The sequence below is a fragment of the Leptodactylus fuscus genome, chromosome 7 (assembly GCF_031893055.1).
Source record: "Leptodactylus fuscus isolate aLepFus1 chromosome 7, aLepFus1.hap2, whole genome shotgun sequence".
In the NCBI taxonomy this organism is placed as follows: Eukaryota; Metazoa; Chordata; class Amphibia; order Anura; family Leptodactylidae; genus Leptodactylus; species Leptodactylus fuscus.
In genome coordinates this window covers 59,718,593-59,725,153 of record NC_134271.1, presented here as the reverse complement: position 1 = coordinate 59,725,153, position 6,561 = coordinate 59,718,593, and positions in this window count along the sequence as shown.

Genomic DNA, 6,561 nt, shown 5'->3' with positions numbered 1-6,561 from the left:
AGATTCATGTCCTCACATCTCTGCTCCCAGATTCATGTCCCCCCATCTCTTCCCCCAGATTCATGTCCCCTCCATCTCTGCCCAGTTTCATGTCCCTCCATCTCTGTCCCCAGATTCATGTCCCCACATCTCTTCCCCCAGATTCATGTCCCCTCCATCTCTGCCCACAGATTCATGTCCCCCATCTCTGCCCCAAGATTCATGTCCCCCCATCTCTGCCCCCAGATTCATGTCCTCTCCATCTCTCCCCCAGTTTCATGTCCCCTCCATCTCTGCCCCCAGATTCATGTCCTCTCCATCTCTCCCCCAGTTTCATGTCCCTCCATCTCTGCCCAGATTCATGTTCCCCCATCTCTGCCCCCAGATTCATGTTCCCCCATCTCTGCCCCCAGATTCATGTCCTCTCCATCTCTCCCCCAGATTCATGCCCCTCCATCTCTGCCCAGTTTCATGTCCCTGCATCTCTGTTCACAGTTGCATGTTATCTTAGGAGGCATTATGAACATAAGGGGGTGGTCATTGATATTAGGGGTCATTAGGGGTGCAGTATTTGTCAGGGGAAATCAGGGGCATACTATGTGGGGGCAATTCATTTAATGAATGTGGCACTTGGGCTTTATTAAGACTAAGGCCTCACGTTGCAAATTGCAACAAAATAGCACTGCAGGAAAAACCGAAGCAGTAACGCATTGTGGGTTTTTTTCCGCAGCGCTTTTCACTTTCTGCTTCCATTACCCCTATAGGGAAAGTGCTGATGTTTTCGTAGGTATAATTGATTTGCTGCAAATTCCAAAACCCAAACGGTTATGGAAACATGTTCACTGCACATAATTTTTCCACAATGTGTGGATGGGAATTGCTAGACTACCATTCACTTTGCAGGAACTGTTTTCCCGCTGTGTTTTCAACCGTTGAGGCCCCATCCCCACTTTGTGGTAAAATAAGATACATGCTGTAATTTCCAGCGGTTTTAGACATTGCAGCATAGCTACAGAGATTCTGGCGGTTTAGATATAATTGAAGCAGAAAATACAGCGGAAAGCTCTGCAAACTTTCTGTGCAAAGGGCTGCAGGAAGAAACGTGATGCGTCATGGCCACGGTTTTCCCGTAGCGCTTTTTTGCTGCAGGACACCACGTGGGGCCTTAAGCTTAAAGGGGTTGTCCCACGTCGCATACTTACCAGTCTTCGTTTCTGTGAAATCTTCTGTCTTCCGGCTTTGTCTCGTCAATGGTGGGCGGGGTCACGTATGCAAAGCCAAGCGACGAGATGCCGCCAGCCCTGCGTGCGCGCTCATAGACCGTCTAGCCTTCACAATGCAAATACAGACCCGACAGGGTGTCGGGTCTGTATTCGCATTGTGAAGGCTAGACTGGTGTATGAGCGCGCACGCAGGGCCGGCGGCATCTCGCCACTTGGCTTTGCATATGTGACCCCGGAGTGGAATAACAGCATCGCTTCTGCCGCTGCTGGCTTCATGCAGGGCAGAAGCATAGCGATGTTGCTGGCTTCACCTGTGCCGGCGTCTAACAGTGTATTGGCGGCCCCTTCCCCGAAAGGGTAAACTCCCCCCCCCCCCCCCCCTCCAGGCTTGCTCCTGTGCACTTAGCCCCTCCTCCCTCCCCCTGTGAGCAGGCTGAAACATCACTTGACTCAGGAGCAGCTAGGTCAGGGCTGTGGCCACAAAAAAATGAATAAAGTAATATAGTGAAGAAACAAAGGAGTTCTGCTGAAGCAATGTATTTAGGAAAAGTCTTACATTCACATTTACAAGCATTATAGATAGGATCCTTGTGACAGGACAACCCCTTTAAGGAGTTTTCCAGCTCATTTATATTGATGATCTCTCCTCAGAATAAATCATCAATAAGAGATAAGTGACCCCCTGATCAGCTGTATGAAGGGGCCATGGTGCCTGTGTATATCACACGCTGTATGTTTATAGTGACCGTGTGATGATGTAGTTACAGTCTTGTTACATAGACGCTTATAGGACGAGGCTGTAATTACATGACATGGCCACTATGAGATGTACGACAATGTGTAAACAGAGAAGGGGTCACGGCGCTTACACAGGTACCACGGTTCACTGCAACAGCTGATTCTTCCCTCATTCTGACTCCCATTGAAAACAATTAGTGCAGGACGCTGCGGCTGCCACGGAGGTGTAAAAATTAAAGAAACAAACATACTCACCTGTCCCCAGCACCCTGTTGTCCTCCGCCTCTGTCTGTTCGGTCTCATGGCTTCATTTATGGAAATCCTGTATCCAATTCGTCTTAGCGGTCATATGAGGTGCAGGACTCCCAGCAAAAAGGTGCCAGCACGAGACTGAATGGACACTGGTGGCGGACAACGGGGTGCCAAGGACAGGTGAGTATTCTTTGTTATTTTAAACCTCCGGCCCGCCACATGGGCTGCTCCAATTCCTGGACAACATCTTTAAAGGATTTATCCATGTTTCTAATATTTATGGCCTGTCCTTAGGATAGACCATCAATATTAGATCTGCGGGAGTCTGACAGCCAGGACCTCTGCAGATGAGTTTTTCCATTACAGTGCGGCTACAGGTGAACGCGGGTTCACACCTTCTTGCTTTCTTTCTCTCTCTCTCTCTCTTCACTCAGGTTCGTTGTCACAGCAGGCGGGGGGAAAGGGGGGGGGGGGGTCCATGTCCAGATACGGTAAAGTAGGGACCTACATGCTCACTGGTTCACTGCGGAGTAGGAGGAGGAGGAAGACGTATTCGGAGGAGGGGCATGGACAAGTATGTTTACTTTTCACAGTGTTTTGGATTGTTCAGATCAATAAAGCTGTGGCCTACCCCATGTATACCCCACTTATACCCGACGTATACCACACTTAAGGAGTCATGTTTTTTATTGTAGGAAGCTTATGTTTCACGTCACCATGGTTCAAGGGATTTATTATATATACGGGTCCAAGGAGTCCTTGCCATACAGTGTGTAGCAGTGGGTTTAGATAGGGCAGTGGTACACATTGTATGGCGGATGAGCAGCCGGCTCCTGATATATTATTACCTTAGCCGCCCTGTCTCGGTACAGCTCATCTACAGGGGTCCTGGCGCTGGGCCCCTAAAAACAATTCCACTGGTGGGCCCTAGACACCCCAGTCCTACCCTGGGGTCCATGTGGTTTCTTAGCTAACCACTTTTTAATGCATTCGGTATTCTGTTTGAGGGCTATCCAACCGAACTCCCCGAACGGAATACCGAACACAGATGTAAACCAGGCCTTAGAAAACCCATATAAAATACTGCCCCAGGGAATTCTAAGGTAGTAGAGGGGGTCCTCCAGCCACAACCACCAACTATTACCCAGAATGGGATTAACAGAAGACCCAACATGTCCATGGAGAACCCAGTGATGTTAGTGAGAAGTGTGTTATACTTTATTACCTCTAGAGGCGCTGTAGGGAAAGTGAATGGCTGCAGTCAGGTCCGACCACAGGTTACAGGACGGGATGGTAAAGAGCCGACAACCCTTTGGGGCTCTGTTCACACCACCTATAGACATCTAGAGGTAAAATGACTTAAAGTGAGATTGGAAACCCCTGAAGATCCCAAGTGCTGGGAAAGGACATCGAGGCCTGAACAACATTTACTACAAGGAGATCCAATGAGAATAAAGACAAGGACAAAGATGTAAGAGGTAAAGGGGAGAATTTATTTATAGATGGGGGAGGGGTCATATTGTATTACTATATTCTTATTATATTACGTCTATATATATGTGTATTATATTAATCTTATTTATAGATGGGGGAGGGGTCATATTATATTACATTACTATCGTATATTCCTATTATATTACGTCTATATATATGTGTATTATACTAAGCGTATTTATAGATGGGGGAGGGGTCGTATTATATTACTATATTCTTATTATATTACGTCTATATATATGTGTATTATATTAATCTTATTTATAGATGGGGGAGGGGTCATATTATATTACATTACTATCGTATATTCCTATTATATTACGTCTATATATGTGTATTATACTAAGTGTATTTATAGATGGGGGAGGGGTCGTATTATATTACTATATTCTTATTATATTACGTCTATATATATGTGTATTATACTAATCTTGTTTATAGATGGGGGAGAGGTCATATTATATTACATTACTACGGTATATTCCTATTATATTACGTCTATATAATGTGTATTATACTAATCTTATTTATAGATGGGGGAGGGGTTACATTTTATTACTATATTAATGCTATATGTCACTATTGTATACCTGCATGTGTATATAGATATACTATTTTTTCCTATGTGTTACACTGCTATATATTAACATGGGTAGTCAGAATTACATTTTGCAATTTTTTTATTTTTTTTTAGTTTTATATTTTACTATTTAATACTATACATTAAAACAATATATTACGCTATTATTATACTTACTAAACTACTGTACGTTTTTATATATATATATATATATATATATATATATATATATGTATATATATATATATACACACAGGTATGTGTGTTCTGTCTAATATTTTATTTAAATTTTTTTATGTTTTATTTTAATCTATAATCTTAAAACTATGTATTAAGTTTTTTTGATACGTCTACTAAGCGAGTGTGTATATATATTCTATATGTGTGTGAGATCTATGAGTTATATTTTATTTTATTTTTTCTTTTATACTATAATATTAAAATTTTATTATCTATGTGAGCTACATCTTTTTTTTTTTTTTAGTTTTTTTTAGTTTTTTCCTAGATTTCTATTCTACTATTTCTGTTTCCAGATTCTTATACATTTATCTAATCTTTATATTTTTGTAACTACATTTTTTCCTATTAATTCCTATTTTTAGCTTACTATTACTACTACTTACTTATCTAATCCTATTTAAGGCCGTGTTTTGATCCTAAGGAAGGCGAAAACCCTGTGAGGAATGGGCCAATTGTCCTCAGCATAGGGGAAAATTCCTTCCTGACCCCAAATCTGGCAATCGGAATAAATCCCAGGATCAATGGCCGCTATCTCTATGTGTCTACGTGTGCTGCCTATACCTATCATGTAGTGTGTGCTGCCTATACCTATCATGTAGTGTGTGCTGCCTATACCTATCATGTAGTGTGTGTGCTGCCTATACCTATCATGTAGTGTGTGCGCTGCCTATACCTATCATGTAGTGCGTGTGCTGCCTATACCTATCATGTAGTGTATGTGATGTGTGTTGTGCGTCATACTTACCAGGCCTGTGCTGAGCTGAGCACAGGCCAATCCCGATGGACGCAGAAGATCTTCACGCTGTTCTGGCAAGTGTGGCATGGTGATGGAGAGAGTTTGTGTGTTTCAAGGCAGCCTTGGTCGTTCAGAGCAGCAGAGACATGGAGGAGTCGTGTAGTTCTGGGCTGTGGGCGCCGGTTCATTCTGCAAGGCATCCCAGCTTGGTGACATGTAGTTATGGTGGTTGGTGGGATGAAGGGCGCTCCTGTCCTCCGGCCACTGTAGATGTTCCTTCTCCAGAACTGGCTGAAACGGTGTAAATGGTGGCCGCGCTCTCCTCTGCTCCAGTTCCTCCCAGCCGATGGTAGCAAAGAATGGATGCTCTCTGATGTTCCGGCACACACCCAGGCGCTCCTTAGGAAACTTGTGTAGCAGATTTTCGACAAGATTTTTCAAGTCCGCATCGATGTCATCTGGAAATTCTGGCTTCTTGGTGAGCTTGGCTCTAAAGGCTTCCCGTCGGTTTTTACCCTCGGAAAACGGGTGGCGTCCTGTTGCCATCTTGGATGTCACTATTCCCAAGCTCCACCAGTCCACTGCTACACTATATCCTGTGTTGAAATGCACCTCTGGGGCCATGTAATTGAAGGTGCCCGTCACGCCACAGAGTTTGGAGGAGGTGGTGATTCCATCTTGGGCCAGCCCCAGGTCGATGATACGGGTGTGGCCTTCTGCATCCAACATGATGTTCGCTGGCTTGATGTCACTGTAATGAAATAAGAGAAGAAAATTACAATCTGACCAATGACAATGGAGACGGGGGATGGGTGACTACAAGACCAGGCAGGACCCTAGGAAAGCTGGGTGCATGAAATCCAGAATGTAAAGGGGAGACATAGAAGGAAGAAAGTTCTTACCGATGGACGATGCCGTGTCCATGGAGGAACTGAAGTCCGCAAACGATCTCTGCCGCGTAGAATCTCGGGGAAGAACAAAGAGAAATGTCAGTGTTAGTAAATCCCTGACTACAACCCCCGACCTCAGCTTTTATCTTCTCCCCCTTCCCCCCCCCCCCCCCCCCCGGTATTTCCCCTTTTTCTTACCTTACATTGCCGATGTTCAGGCAGCCGCACATCTTTATCAAATCCTTCAGGCTGCCGCCAGACAGATACTCGGTTATTAAATATGCCCGCTGCTCAGAGTGGTGTGCGGCATAGAGGTGGCATATGAATGGGCATTCTCTGGCAGCGGCGAGTATCTGCTGCTCTCTCACGATGGTATCCATATTGTCCTCTCTTTTGTCGATGGTCTTGATGGCCATGAAGGTCTGTCGG